General features: G+C 37.1%; 1 protein-coding gene across 2 annotated transcripts in view; it reads right to left on the bottom strand.

The window, feature by feature from the left end:
• LOC122797149 (CD209 antigen-like protein B) overlaps nt 1–13,484 on the bottom strand; it is a 418,559-nt gene that overhangs the window by 343,426 nt on the left and 61,649 nt on the right. The window lies entirely within an intron of this gene.

Here is a 13,484-nt window from a genome sequence, read left to right on the forward strand (position 1 = left end):
TATTGTAATAAAACAAAGATTCAAAAGCATTCCTCTAAAAAATAGTTTTCAAACATAGCAATAGTAGAACAATTGTAAACAGAACATGCAATAATATGCAATGCTAAAGTTCTAAGTCTACTGCTAGGGTATTAGTTCTGCACTGAAATTATGTAATATAAAGAAAAAGGCTTCATGTGCTTGTTTGACGCATACATTTGAATATGAACAGTAAGTAGCATAACATGGGGAATATATTAATGTTTGTCTTCAAACTTTTATCCCCTTTTTCTATAAAAATGGACTATAGCATGTTAAAACTGTTAAAACTGAACAAATGCAGTCATACATAAGCAGGAAGTAAACAGAACTTCTCCATTAAATAATGACATGTGCGTCTACAACCTACAATGGATGAAACAGCATCATTAACAAAAAATATAGCTTGTACAATTTTAATATCTACTTATTTCAGTTAGAGGCAAAGTATAAGTCTATTTTTTTTTTTTTATGGGAGAAAGTATAATGTATCCCTCCATGGCTGATAACCTGGGACTATGTGTCCCTGGGTTCCACTTGGGCAACATCTGCAAAGCAATTAATGGCAACAGCAGCCTTCACTCTAATGCCAGTTATTGCTTTTAGTGTGACAAACTGAAACAATGTATCCATAAAAAATAACACAGACCATTCTGTTCATGTGAGCATGTACATTGTTCATTCTTACTCACTTTGGGTTCTGCTATTATTAAAGAGGAAGGGTTAGTATGTATGTGTTAAACGAAAATAACACCATGCTTCTTCATTTGCCAGCTCATAAAAGCAACACAGAAATTTTCTCATTCTAGTAAATTAACGTTGCTATACTAATTTATAAAGATTGATAAAATATGCCATATGCAGTTGAGGGTTCTACTATGAAATGTTGAATTCCTTAAAGTTGATTTTTGAAAAGAACAACAGAAGAAAAAATGCCTGAAAACCAAAAGGTTGAAAAACTTTTTCTTGTTTTTTTGCAGGGGGACAACCTCCTGCACCCTTCCTCCATACTTATATATAACAATTCCATGGTCATACTTACTGGAAGAAGAATAAAATCTCCCTAGAAAGTGAATCATTGCTGGCTTACAATTAAAAGTCTGTCCGCCAATGATTTTCTGTGGAGAAAACCATTTAGCCTCATGCTGTTCGACTTCGTTTTCTGCAAGCAACTGAAGCTCAAGGAATTTTTCCTTTAGATTTCATAATGAAGCCACAGTAAAATGCTGTTTTGCTGTATCTTAGCAAATGATGGTACTGCAGTTTGAATAGCTTATGGGATACCTTCTATATTTTAGCAGTAATCCATGACTGGGTGTAGGTAATGAAGGATTTACCCACAGGTGGAGTGATTAGATATAGCCAACCTTAGCATGTCCTCCCCATGGTCGAGTGACATTAAAGATATGCAGGTAGGTGCGTGCGTGAATAGGCGTGCCTTCTTTGAAGGTTGGGCATCGGGCTGGCAACTCGGCACTGTAAAAATCCACTGCCAATCATTAGCGGACGGGAGTTCTGCTGTGGCGACCCCTAACCAGGAAAAGCCGAAAGACTTTTTTTATACAGTGACATTATTTAGTAAAAAAAGCCTTACCTTTTCTAAATAATGTCATTGCATAAACTGACTTTAGTGGTCTTTAACTGTTTCTCATAATCTGGGCTTTTGAAAATAAATACTGTACATCCACAGTACATTGCTATATAATATTTTTGTTGTGTTAAGTTATTCAGACCGGAGACATTGAGAGTCGAGCTTTATTGTTAATAACATGTTCGGTTTTACTAAATAATGTACTAGCCTGAGAAAAAAATCTTTTTTTTTTCTCCATTGTTTAATGACTTCACTCAGCAATGCAGAGAAAGTTAAGTTCTTTCCATGGGAACTGTTTATAAAAACCGTGCTGACTGGACTGAACAATCAGCATTCATGTTTTTAAATATTAAACTTTTTTAAGTAATGGAGAAAACAGCAATTTTTCCATATTGCTGTTGGATTTAGCTTCTCATAGGTTAATAATAGGCTAACTGCTCCTGCATGGCTATTTTAAGCCTAGCCAGTTATCCCATTTGGGAACCAAACCCTGCACATTTTATCTGTAAGGTAAATACCTTAACCATTATGCCAACCCCTATCCCTATCCTGAATTGTTTTCTATGCAGTGTATAGTACTAGTAAAAATATAACATTCTGCAGCTTTGGGAGAGAGGTATATAGAATCGGTCCATCAGCTCATGCACTGGAATCATTTCTGTTGGGATATTATGGATTTACAATGTGTATGCTGAATGGGTTATCCAATCAGCATGCAAGTTTTTGTATAGAAACGAGTCTTTATTGCATAATTGGCCTTTTAATTTCTTGCTGTAGCAAGTGCAACAACCGGAACAAAGCAGACAGTTGATGTCCTACTGCAGTTTGCAACAAATATTTGTTGCTTTGCAGCTGTTCTTACATCACAAAATTCAAAAATATAAGGCACCATTAAGTATATGAGTATTACCAGCATTGTATATAATATTAAATATTGGTAGAAGCATTTATGGTAATGTGTTATTAACTGCTGTATGAATTTTAAACTGTTACCTACTTTTGTTTCCAGGTAATATATATCTATCATTCTGTATCTTCTTAGTAACTGATTGCTTTTTGCTTCTCTTTTTCTTTTGCTTTCTATTGTCAGCCAGTCTGCAGTATACAAGCTTATTATGAATAGAATTCCCATCCGATTTCACAAGTTGCCTGCCTTATATTAAAATTATAAAATCAAATAACAGACAGAATACCATGTCTTCAGAATACCTTACAAACACCACCATTGTTTAAGTAATCTCTGTCACATCTCTCAGCCTTGGTATGTCCGAAGTACTATATAACCTATTTTTTTTTCTTAAAATGCCATATTGGGTATATAGCCACTTCCTGGTCCTAAAGGCTAAACAAGGTTTCAGTCAAATGATTTAAATGATTTATTTGAATACTTCAGATTTCTTTGCTGGTTCTTACTTCAGGAAAAAAGCATTGTGTAAAGGAAATAATTAAATCATTTATTTGAAGGTCGGATCTTTTTTTTTCTTTCCAGATTTGCCTTCCTGCCACATCTTATTTAAGTCAAAGTCAAAGTAAACATTATTGTTGATCAGATATACACAGCAGTGCAACCTGAACAAAATTACGTTGCTTTGGTCCTAGTGCAAGACATAACAATGAACACAAAGTTTGAATGACAGTAAGACTAATGCACGTACGTAATAATTAAAATATCAACTACACAATAAATTACCACAACTGGACAGGAAGACATTAGACAGTATTATACTAATAGGTATTGCAAGACTGTGACTTCACACATTCTGATTGCTTAAAATATTGCACTTCATCCATTGTAGTGTGATATATTCTAATGTTCGTATTACACATGTACGGTATGGTGACACACTCCTGACTATTGCACATTCAGGAAGTAATAGCATAAAAAAATCAGGCTAACTGTACCAGTTACTAAAGCAATTTGCCAGAGTGATCGCAATAGATGATACTTCACAGCGAGTGGCTTATTGATTTGATTATTCACTGTCAAGCCTGGCATTCAGGTTTATCAGCCTAAAGGATAGAGGAAAGAAGCTCCTGTTCAGTCTAGATGTTTTGCAGTGTAAGCTGCAATGTCACCTGCCTGAGGAAAGGTGGAAGTACATGCCATAGGCGGAGTGAGTGGGATCTTCAGTTACCTTCCTAGCCCTTCCCACACACCTAGTCTCATGCAGATCATCCATGGATGGGATCGAAGAACCAATGACTTTTTCCTCTGTCCTCACTACCCTCAGGAGAACCTTGAGGTCAGACGCTTTGCAGTTACCATACCAAACTATGATGTTATTTGAGAGGATGCTCTCGATGGTCCTCCTGCAGAAGGCTTTGAGGATGGACTGAGACAGATTTGCCTTCCTCAGTTTTCGTAGGAAGTGCAGATGTTGTTGTGCCTTCTTCACTGTGTGGCTAATATGAGTTGACCAAGATAGGTCATCTGAGATGTGCACCCCCAGGAACTTATTTTTTTTACTCTTTCCACTACCACCCCCTTAATTTCCAGAGGTTGATGCATCTCTTGAGTCATCTTGAAGTCCACTATGAATTCTTTGGTCTCGCTTACATTTAAGGCCAGATTGTTACTGTTGCACCAGCCTATCAGATGTACCACTTAATTCCTGCAGGCTGTTTCCTCACCATTTCTGACAAGACCTACGACAATGATGTCATCCACAAACTTGATGACTTTGTTGGATTCATGCTTGGCCATGCAGTCGTGTATCAACAAGGTGAACAGCAGAGGACTCAGGATACAGCCCTGAGGGACACCCATGCTCATTGCAATACTGATTGAACCGTTATTTCCCACACATACGTTTTGGGGTCTGTTGATAACTTCCAGTATTCAGTTACATAGGGGGGATGTTGATGACCAGCTGGATCAGCTTCAGTATCAGATTCTGGGGATGACAGTGCTAAAGGCGGAACTAAAATCGATGAACAGCATTCTGACATAGCAATTTTTGTTCTCTAGATGTGCCAAGAATTCATGAAGTGCTATAGCTATTGCATCAGCCATGCAGCAGTTAGATCTATAAGCAAACTGTAATATATCCAGTGTTGCAGGTAGGCTTGAAGAGATATGGTTCTTGGTCAACCTCTCAAAACACTTCATTACTGTTGCTGTAAGATTTATGTTGGCCAACTCTAACCATGCCCTTAACCTTACAAACTAACTTATGAAAACTCTTTCCAGCAGTACCACTACACAAGGCACTCAGATGGATGCACCCATAAAATGTCAAACATGCTCAACACTCATTCTGTCCCCTAATCTAGCCTTTATTTTAACATTAACCTGGTATTTCATTCAATTTAATATGGTTTTCTATAATTATTTGCTATGTTCAAGTAATTTTGTTTAATATTTAGCTTCTAGTTCAATGGAAAATAGAGATACTAGTACTTATGATACGGGGCTCCAATAAAAGGATAGGGTGTCCAGTGCTAATACAAAGTTTTGATTTGGAACATTATAATATAATAACCCTGTTAAGAGAAATTAGATTAAAAGAGAATGTAGGCCCCATACTTTCTCTCCCCTGTCAAAACACATTTGGCATGAGGGCTAAGTCTTTACTTCCTACTTGCAAGGTATAGGCTCAGTCCTGACCACTGGTCATTGTCTGCATGGAGTTTGTGTTTTCTCCCCTTTGTCTGTGGGTGGTTCTTTCCTACCTCTCAAAAACATAGGGATGTAGTTACACCTCAAGGATGGAAGCATTGGATACAATCCAAGCCTTCTGACTTAAATTTGAGAGGTATGCCAACACAGTGCACCTAAGCATTGAATGAAGCTGTGAGCAGTATCACAGTCTGTAAGTGGCAGTTATACAATGACCACAACAGGCATCACCTCTGGTGTGCTCTATCCCCTAGATAAATCAACATGGATCACAGACTGTGCACTGTTTCAGGGTTAACCATGAAAAAATAAAGTACTGTCTTGCTGCTGTCTAGTTGGACAGCAGGGGTTACCAAGGATAGCTCTCCTGCAGAAATGTATGTGGCTTGTCATTTCCTCAGTTGAGTGATCCAGAAAATCACTCAGCTATTTAAAATTTTATGAGGAAGTGACTGCTTTCAAAATACTACAGTCACCCATTAATTCCTATGGGAATACTTGTAGTGTAATTAAGTTCAGCGAAGAGGTGGGGTGGGTTATGTCAGTTTGTGGACGCATTTGTGTTTGTGTCTGTATGGGCATAAATGAAGTTCATGAATAATGTGTGTGTGTGTGTGTGTGTGTGTGTGTGTGTGTGTGTGTGTGTGTGTGTGTGTGTGTGTGTGTGTGTGTGTGTGTGTGTGTGTGTGTTTTCTGGAGCATGCATGTGGGTGAGTCGCTGAGTGTTTTTATGGGGGCTTATTTGTGGATAAGTAAATGTGTGTATTTCAGTCACGTTTCATTTCAGTCATGCTAATTGACCGACTTTTTTAGAAATTGCATTGAGTGGTGAGTAGTTTATTGAAGCCTACGGAATGAATTAAATATGAAGTACTTATTACAGAACCCATTTTGTATTTCCATATTTTTTCATGTTTCATATATTTACACATAATACTTATTATATTATGCACTTTACAGTTTGAAATACCTCTTTCACTGATTCTCACTCTTTAGTGAGAATGTTTGGTTGTAACTTTCTTCTGACTTCAATATTTGATGTGTTTAACTGTACAGAATACTTCTCTTTTCTTGTCACTTTTTGAGAAGCAAGTATAGTGTGAAGATGCTAGTTATCTTTATAAAACTGAAATAATTTCAGTTACATTGCACTTCTGTTATGTCTATGGTATCTTTTAAATTGTATTTAGAAGTCTTTTGGTGGATTTATCTTGTAATAACATTCTCAATATCCACTGAGCATAACTGCTCCAAAAATTATTTTATATAGAGTTCATAGGTTCATAATTCTATACTAGGTTAATGACCACCAGGGCTTTTATAAGCCTAGCCATGCAACCCAATCCAATTGTGTCTCTATGTATCAGAGGCATTTATTAGAATGGGGCATGTTAGTTAGGAAGTTTCTAGAGGTTATGTGGGGGTGGGGTATGTGAGTTTGGGCATTACTGTCCGCCTCTGTATATCAGAGATATCAGCTTGTGACTTCAGTTTGTGGGTTGTGCCAGCAGAGTGCGCTCAAGCCATAGGCGCTGGAAGCTGTTAAAGACTGGGGGGGGGGGTGGAGGGTGACAGGGGAACTTAGTGAACTAAAAAGGGTAATTTTTTATAACTATTTGCTACCACAACATAGGTTCACTTGGAGGACATTTTAAGCTTAGCCAATTCCCTTTTGGTGCTTGAATTAACATTTTCTGATTGGTCTTAGCTATCCCCATGGCTGATAATTGTATATTAGCCCTAGTGAGAACAACTGTGATCATACCATAGATAATTTGAAGGGGCCATATAAGGGATGCAACATTTAGGAGCTGACTCTATCCATTTGTGGCATGAGAGGAAATCCTGGAGTACATTTTCTATTACCCATCCTCAGATTCAAGTTGCATTTGAATATGGATAGATGAGCTTTGCTTTATTTTTATGAATAGCCTGTTGCAGAATAGTGGTAGCCTCTGTAATATATATCCATCTCTCCACATCATTCAGTTTAGATACCTGGACTGAGTATTCCTGATGCCATTTGACTTGCTGATGTTCAGTAGGTCCATCTGTATTATGTCGGAGGATGCTTTGTATGCCAGACATGTCACCTCTAAGCACTCTGTAGGATACTGATTATAGTAATAAATCTTTGAGGTGGTCCATGCAAGACCTATTGTTTAGGACTTGTATCCTTTTAGTAAGGAAACCCCAAAGTGGGCATTATACAAAATGATTGACATAATGAGAGCTTTGTAAAGGGGGACAACAACATCTCTAGATCTAGTCAAAATCAATCTGTTTATAAGTTATGCAGCACAGAAAGACTTTCTTATGACTCTGGGCACATGTTGGTCAAAAGTTAGGTCACTGTACACACAAGTTCCCAAATTCCAAACAATTGGATCAGTTCTCAGAGGGCATTGACATGATTTTGACACCAGTTATTATTTGGGACAAACCTTCCTGCATGATGGTTAAGTCATTTGGGGATTCAATAACCTCCTAACTTGCAGTCATCTCAAACTTAGCTGACCAAAGCTGTTTGGTATTTCCTTTTACTTTTGAGATGTATATGCCAAACAGAAAAAGTCTCAGCACCGAACCCTGGGGAACTCCATTGGTGACTGGTCTCTTCCCCTGTTTTGATCTCCTGCATCCTGTGAGCCAAGCTGGCAATGCAGCTGGTGATGTAAGTGTTTGCTCCTGCGTTATTCATCTTTTGTACTACACCTGAGTAGGGGATTGTGTCAAAAGGCTTGGCCAGGTCAAAGTAATGTGGTGTGAACTGTTTTACCTTCATCCATTGCTTTGGTAACAGGAGTAAAGCTTAAAATTTGCCCATGATTTTGAGCCTTTCACACTTTCCTCTGGGCTGTTTTCAAACACATTTTTTAGGGCCATACATACATGTATGCATTCCTTGATTCACCTTCCTGATTGTATTAAATTATATTCCTTGTATAATACAGCACACTTGTAGATTGCATTTTAAATTTATTGTTTAAACATTTTTCCAGTAGGCAATGAAACAAAAATGCATTAACCAGTAATGACAAAACTGCCCTATTCAGAACATTTGGATGATAACAGTCTACTTCCACACACAACTGCATTTTAAATGTATTATTTGAACATTTTTCCAGTAGGCAATGAAGCAAAATGCATGCTCCAATAATGACATAACTGCCCTATTCAGAACATTTCCATGATAACAATCTACTTCTACACACAATATATAAACACAGAATCACAGTAATGTAAGCCATAGGCATGTTGCACAGCTTCTTGAGCTTATTTTCAATTGGGGGGAGGCCAAAAACCAAGGACACATTATAAACAATGCTTGTATAATTTTTGAAAGTTGCTTGCATAAAATGCTGTGTTACCACTATGCATTTCACTGCCAAGTCTTGAACCCAGAACCCTGTTCACTACAGTCAGAGCAACATACCACTAAGCTAAACCAGCAGTTTCTTGAAATACATGAAGATAAACGTAAATGGCTATCATATCATTTAGTGAATTCAGTTCTCACTTCTCACTATAGCTCTCAACCTCTTAGCACAAAAATACAGAACAAAGCCAATAATGGGGGAAATGCAGCCCCAAAATAGGGACACATTTCAAATACTGATTCTATAACCTTAGAAAATTGCTAGAATAAAAGGTTTTGTTTTACCACTCCTGAAAACCAGAGGAACAGAACAAAAATGTGAGGCATAAATTCACAAGTGATGGTGGCTAGGGACTTTAGGCTCTTTTTACATGTACCCAAGGTACAGAGTTTGAGCCTGAGTACCTCTAGCCACCAAATGTATCCCGTTGGGGGCATTTACACACACACACACACACACACACACACACACACACCTCTCTAAATCTATATAATGCTGAAGACAGTACCTTCTTCTGGTGCAGCAGCTCTGCCTAAAAAAATCCTTCTGCCCAAATGGCAGTTCGTAAAGGAATCCACAGCTCAGCTCTGCAATTGAATAAAGAAATCCATGGCTCAGCTCTGAGAATGAAGAGAATAAACTGCCTGAATGGCTTAGTGCATAACAGTAAGTAAATCCTGTATTCAAACAGGCGCACGGCATGCTGATGCAATTGTGCATGTGATGATGGGTTATTTGGGACAGTTAAGAGGGTGCAAGTGTTGCAAAAGTAAGGGGGAGCCCCTTCCCCCTATGTTTCTGGTGTGCATGACTCAAGCATTGAATGGAGTTTGGTAGCAGCACAAATGGCAAGTGCTGGTTGTTAAATAACACTGTAGGCATCAACAGGGGCTCTGTATAAATCAACATGGATCACAGACCGCAGAATGTGATCATCATGTGTAGGGGTAATTATGGAATCCATATTACTTTCTGAATATAATATGGAAAAAAATGTAAGTACAGCTAAGAAACCACTTCTGAATGTTATCCTAACACCTTAAGTTACTGCACAAGGTAAGTGGATCTTATAGGCTAAATGTCAGCGAGAAAATAAGCAGAAATTGTAGTTGGAAAACATCTGCTGAGGTTATTGTACCTATATTATGTGATTCATTGTAAAGTAATATAGCACAATGTCAAACTATCTAATATGAGTTAACAGATACCTAGAGCTGCTGCCCTTACAATCAAATGATATTTGAAGGGTAAAATACATGATGTCTTGTTATTTATTTAACTCATATTTAAATGAACACCAGGTAGTGAGTGAGTGAGTGAAAGGAGGCAATTATACTGCTATTCTATAAGGGGAAGGACTCCAATAGCTAAAGCCAGTCATACACACAAATCAGCTTACTGAATGACATATCCAAAATGCTAAGGAAAATTGTGCATGCATTGATCAATGACCAGGGAATGCAGGTTAGATAAAACATCACACAGTTTATAGAAAAGTCATTGGTACTGTCATTAGCCACTTATATCTTTGTATGGTTACATCTCAAAAGTAATTGATCTGGATTAATAACTGTGTATTATTTCTGTAGAATTCTGTTGGGCATTTGACTTTGTAGGACATGATGTAATGGTTAAGAATTTGCACAACATGGGTACAAATGTAGAAAAAAAGATCTTGCAAAGACATGCTACATCACTATGGGTTTGTACACCAGACTTGCTTTGTAAAGAATGTATTGATCTGCAAGTACATTGATATCATAAAACTGTTATAATTATGAGACAAAGTGAGGCTCTTCAAAGTACTCATGAGATCCTAGCCAGTGGTTTCATCAAAATTATTTAATATCAAAAGTTATGAAGTCAGTCTGCTTCAAAACAGGAAGTTTATGAATGGATGGTAATTCATATCTCAAACAGAAGTAGCTCAGTGATGTCATCACCAGGAACTTCATGTGCACAATGGTCGCTAATATGATAAAAACACAAAACAAATATGAGTATAGCAATAACTCATGGCTGGGTGTAGGTAATGCTAAATTTACCCATGGTTGGTGTGATTTGGTCATGGAGGTGAAGACAGAGTGACCAAACAAACCCAAATCATCATTACCCACACCCAGCCATGGGTTATTGTTATTAGACAATGACATTATTTAAGAAAAAAATTGACTTAGTTTTCTGAAATAATGTCCTTGTATAACAGTGCCATGGTGCTCTTCTGTGTTTTTCCCCGGTATCAGGAGCTTTCTTGATGTACTGCACATGCGTATGGGACTCATGTCCCCATGCTTACGCATTGCATCAGTGCTGTGTAAAGAAAGCAACAGAGAAAGGAAGATCTCCATTGCTTGTTTTTGTTTTGCTTTTAATTAAAAAATGAAAGGATAGTCAGTATGTTTCTCTAGTTATGCATAACATACCTCATTATCCTTGTATGTTTCTCGGTCCCATCTCTCTCATTCTTTTGAAGTGTCCAATTTTTGTGACTTTATTTTTTTTTTAATTACATAAAAGTAGTATTTTTATAGCATATATTAATAGAAGAATGTCTGGGAGACTGCCCTTTTTTCCATTGGTATATGCTCGATTTACAGTGGGCTGACCAATCAGTCTGCTTGTTTTTAAATGTTAATGGTCAGTCATTATATAATAAAGCTTAGTGAATAAGCTGCATTGGGTCTGGCAACATTACAGGGACATACTCCATCACGCTTACGTCCACTTTTTAATCATTAAATGTTAAATATTCTGCTAGTTTGTGGTCTTATTATTAAGATACCTGATATGGATATGTTATTTTTTATGTCTATTAATGCTTATATCTTTATACACAGGTAGCTTAAAGTACTGCTACAGTTTTATAAATGTATTTCACATATTAGCTAAGAAGAACAGCTTCACATTGTTAGTATTTTTTAGAGCTTAGCAAACAGCTGGCAAATGTTTCTTGCAATCATTTAGCCTTTAGAGAAATTTAGGTCTACTGAAAAGGAACACATTAACCTATCAAAAGTAAAGTACTCCTGTATAACTTATTATCTGATTACTGCTTACAACCTTAGAAGTGTGTTTATGTGTAATCAAAAGCTGAGAAAGCTTTGAACTTTGTATGAAATAATATTTCTTTTTTATAAATATAAGATATAAAAGGAATTGCATCTGAATATACAGCGGACTCTTTCTATGTGTTGAAAGACTCCGAGTATCAATACTTTGAAACAAAATGTGCTTCCATCCAAAGATTTTGACTGTCTGTGTTTGGGATTAACAAATGCATTATATTGTTTATTAATGAATTAACTTTTACAGCTTATACCATGCTCACCTCTTGCCGAGGTTTATTTTTTATTGTTTTGCATCACTGAAGACTGCAGCAGGGATCTCTCTGGCAAATCTTGGGTGCCCGTTCCAGTAAGTGCTTTTAACTTACATTTTATTGTCTTAGAATCGCTGTAGGTATTCAGTGATATAAATGCAGCTTTGGACTGAATGCACATTTTATTGACCCGCAGACTGCATTTTAACTTTAGGTTTATGTGCACAATTGTGAAAGGAATCTTTTAAGCGTATGCTACATGCTTTAATTGGGAGGGGCCCAGTTTACAGACTGGATTGGGTTTCAGTCAGAAATGTATAGCAGGGAGGGGCCCTGCAGTCACTGGTGTTGTGCAGAGTATAGTTTGTATGTCTTAGTATGTATGGCTGAGTGCATTTTGTTTTAAACTTAAAAAACACAAAAGGAACAGTAGAGAGAGAGGTTACATTCTGTATTATTATGGGTAAGGCAGGAAGTAAGATTACAGAACTTTCTTTTTGTTCTCTAGCTGATTGCTTGCATTGTACATATGGGCCAAATTCGTGTCAGTACATAACATGTCGGCATGAACTAACTAAATCAAAGAAAGATTTATGTTTTCCTGACAATGGCATTTTTGATAAAACTAAATATTGCATCTATGGACTAAGTTAGAACAGAAAGGTAATAAAATTAAATCTGATCAATAGAATAGCCATAATGATTAGGTTCCTATTATATAATCAAAAACGCATTCCTTCGAATGCATCTTGATCAAATTTGAAAGCACGAAACAGCAAAATAGCGAAATGGCATATAAGCGATTTCTTTCCCTGGGAAAAAAATTGCTTGGCCATCTCCGTTACTTTGCCGTTTTCATCACTGTACTACAGTCTCGGAGTTGGTATATATAAGTAGGGGTGTGTGTAATGTTTTAACATTTTTATTTTTATTTTATTTTATTTTTTGTGGAACAGCAATTTTTTTTTTCCCTTGGAAAAAAATCGCTGTTCTAAGTGTTCGGGATTGTAAGCTTTCACTTACACGGGATCGATAAATCAGCGTTTGCTTTTTTAAATGATCGCTGATTTAATATAGACCCTAATTATTAGTATACTGAAACTTTTAAAAGATAAAGAATTTACTGTAAAGGGGTTAAAAGGCACAAATGATAAATTATTGCAGCAAGTGAAAGAACTTAAAAATACAGTTAAAGCATGTAATACAATTCCAACTGCTCCACTGTATCCAGCCGTTTTAAATAAACATGCTGCAGTGGAAGGGAGGTCCTCAGAAAAAGATGATCAGCTTCCCAACTTCCCACATGGAAGGAATTATCAGGTTCCATGCTTATTTCAGCAAGACATAGGTCAGGCTGCTACTCCATATAAAACTGTATCTATGCATGTTACTCTTTCTGCACCTACACACGCAACATCAGCTTCAGCTTAACCAGAACCTTCTCGCACCATCTATCCCACCTCTTCATCCTCTACGTCAGAGCACATTCAGGTAGAATATTCAGGTATAAAAGTACATATTACTCACCAAAGAACAAGACAGGCTGATAGGCAGGAA

This window comes from Protopterus annectens, chromosome 3.part0 (assembly GCF_019279795.1).
Source record: "Protopterus annectens isolate FY-2018-M chromosome 3.part0, PAN1.0, whole genome shotgun sequence".
NCBI classification, from domain to species: domain Eukaryota; kingdom Metazoa; phylum Chordata; order Ceratodontiformes; family Protopteridae; genus Protopterus; species Protopterus annectens.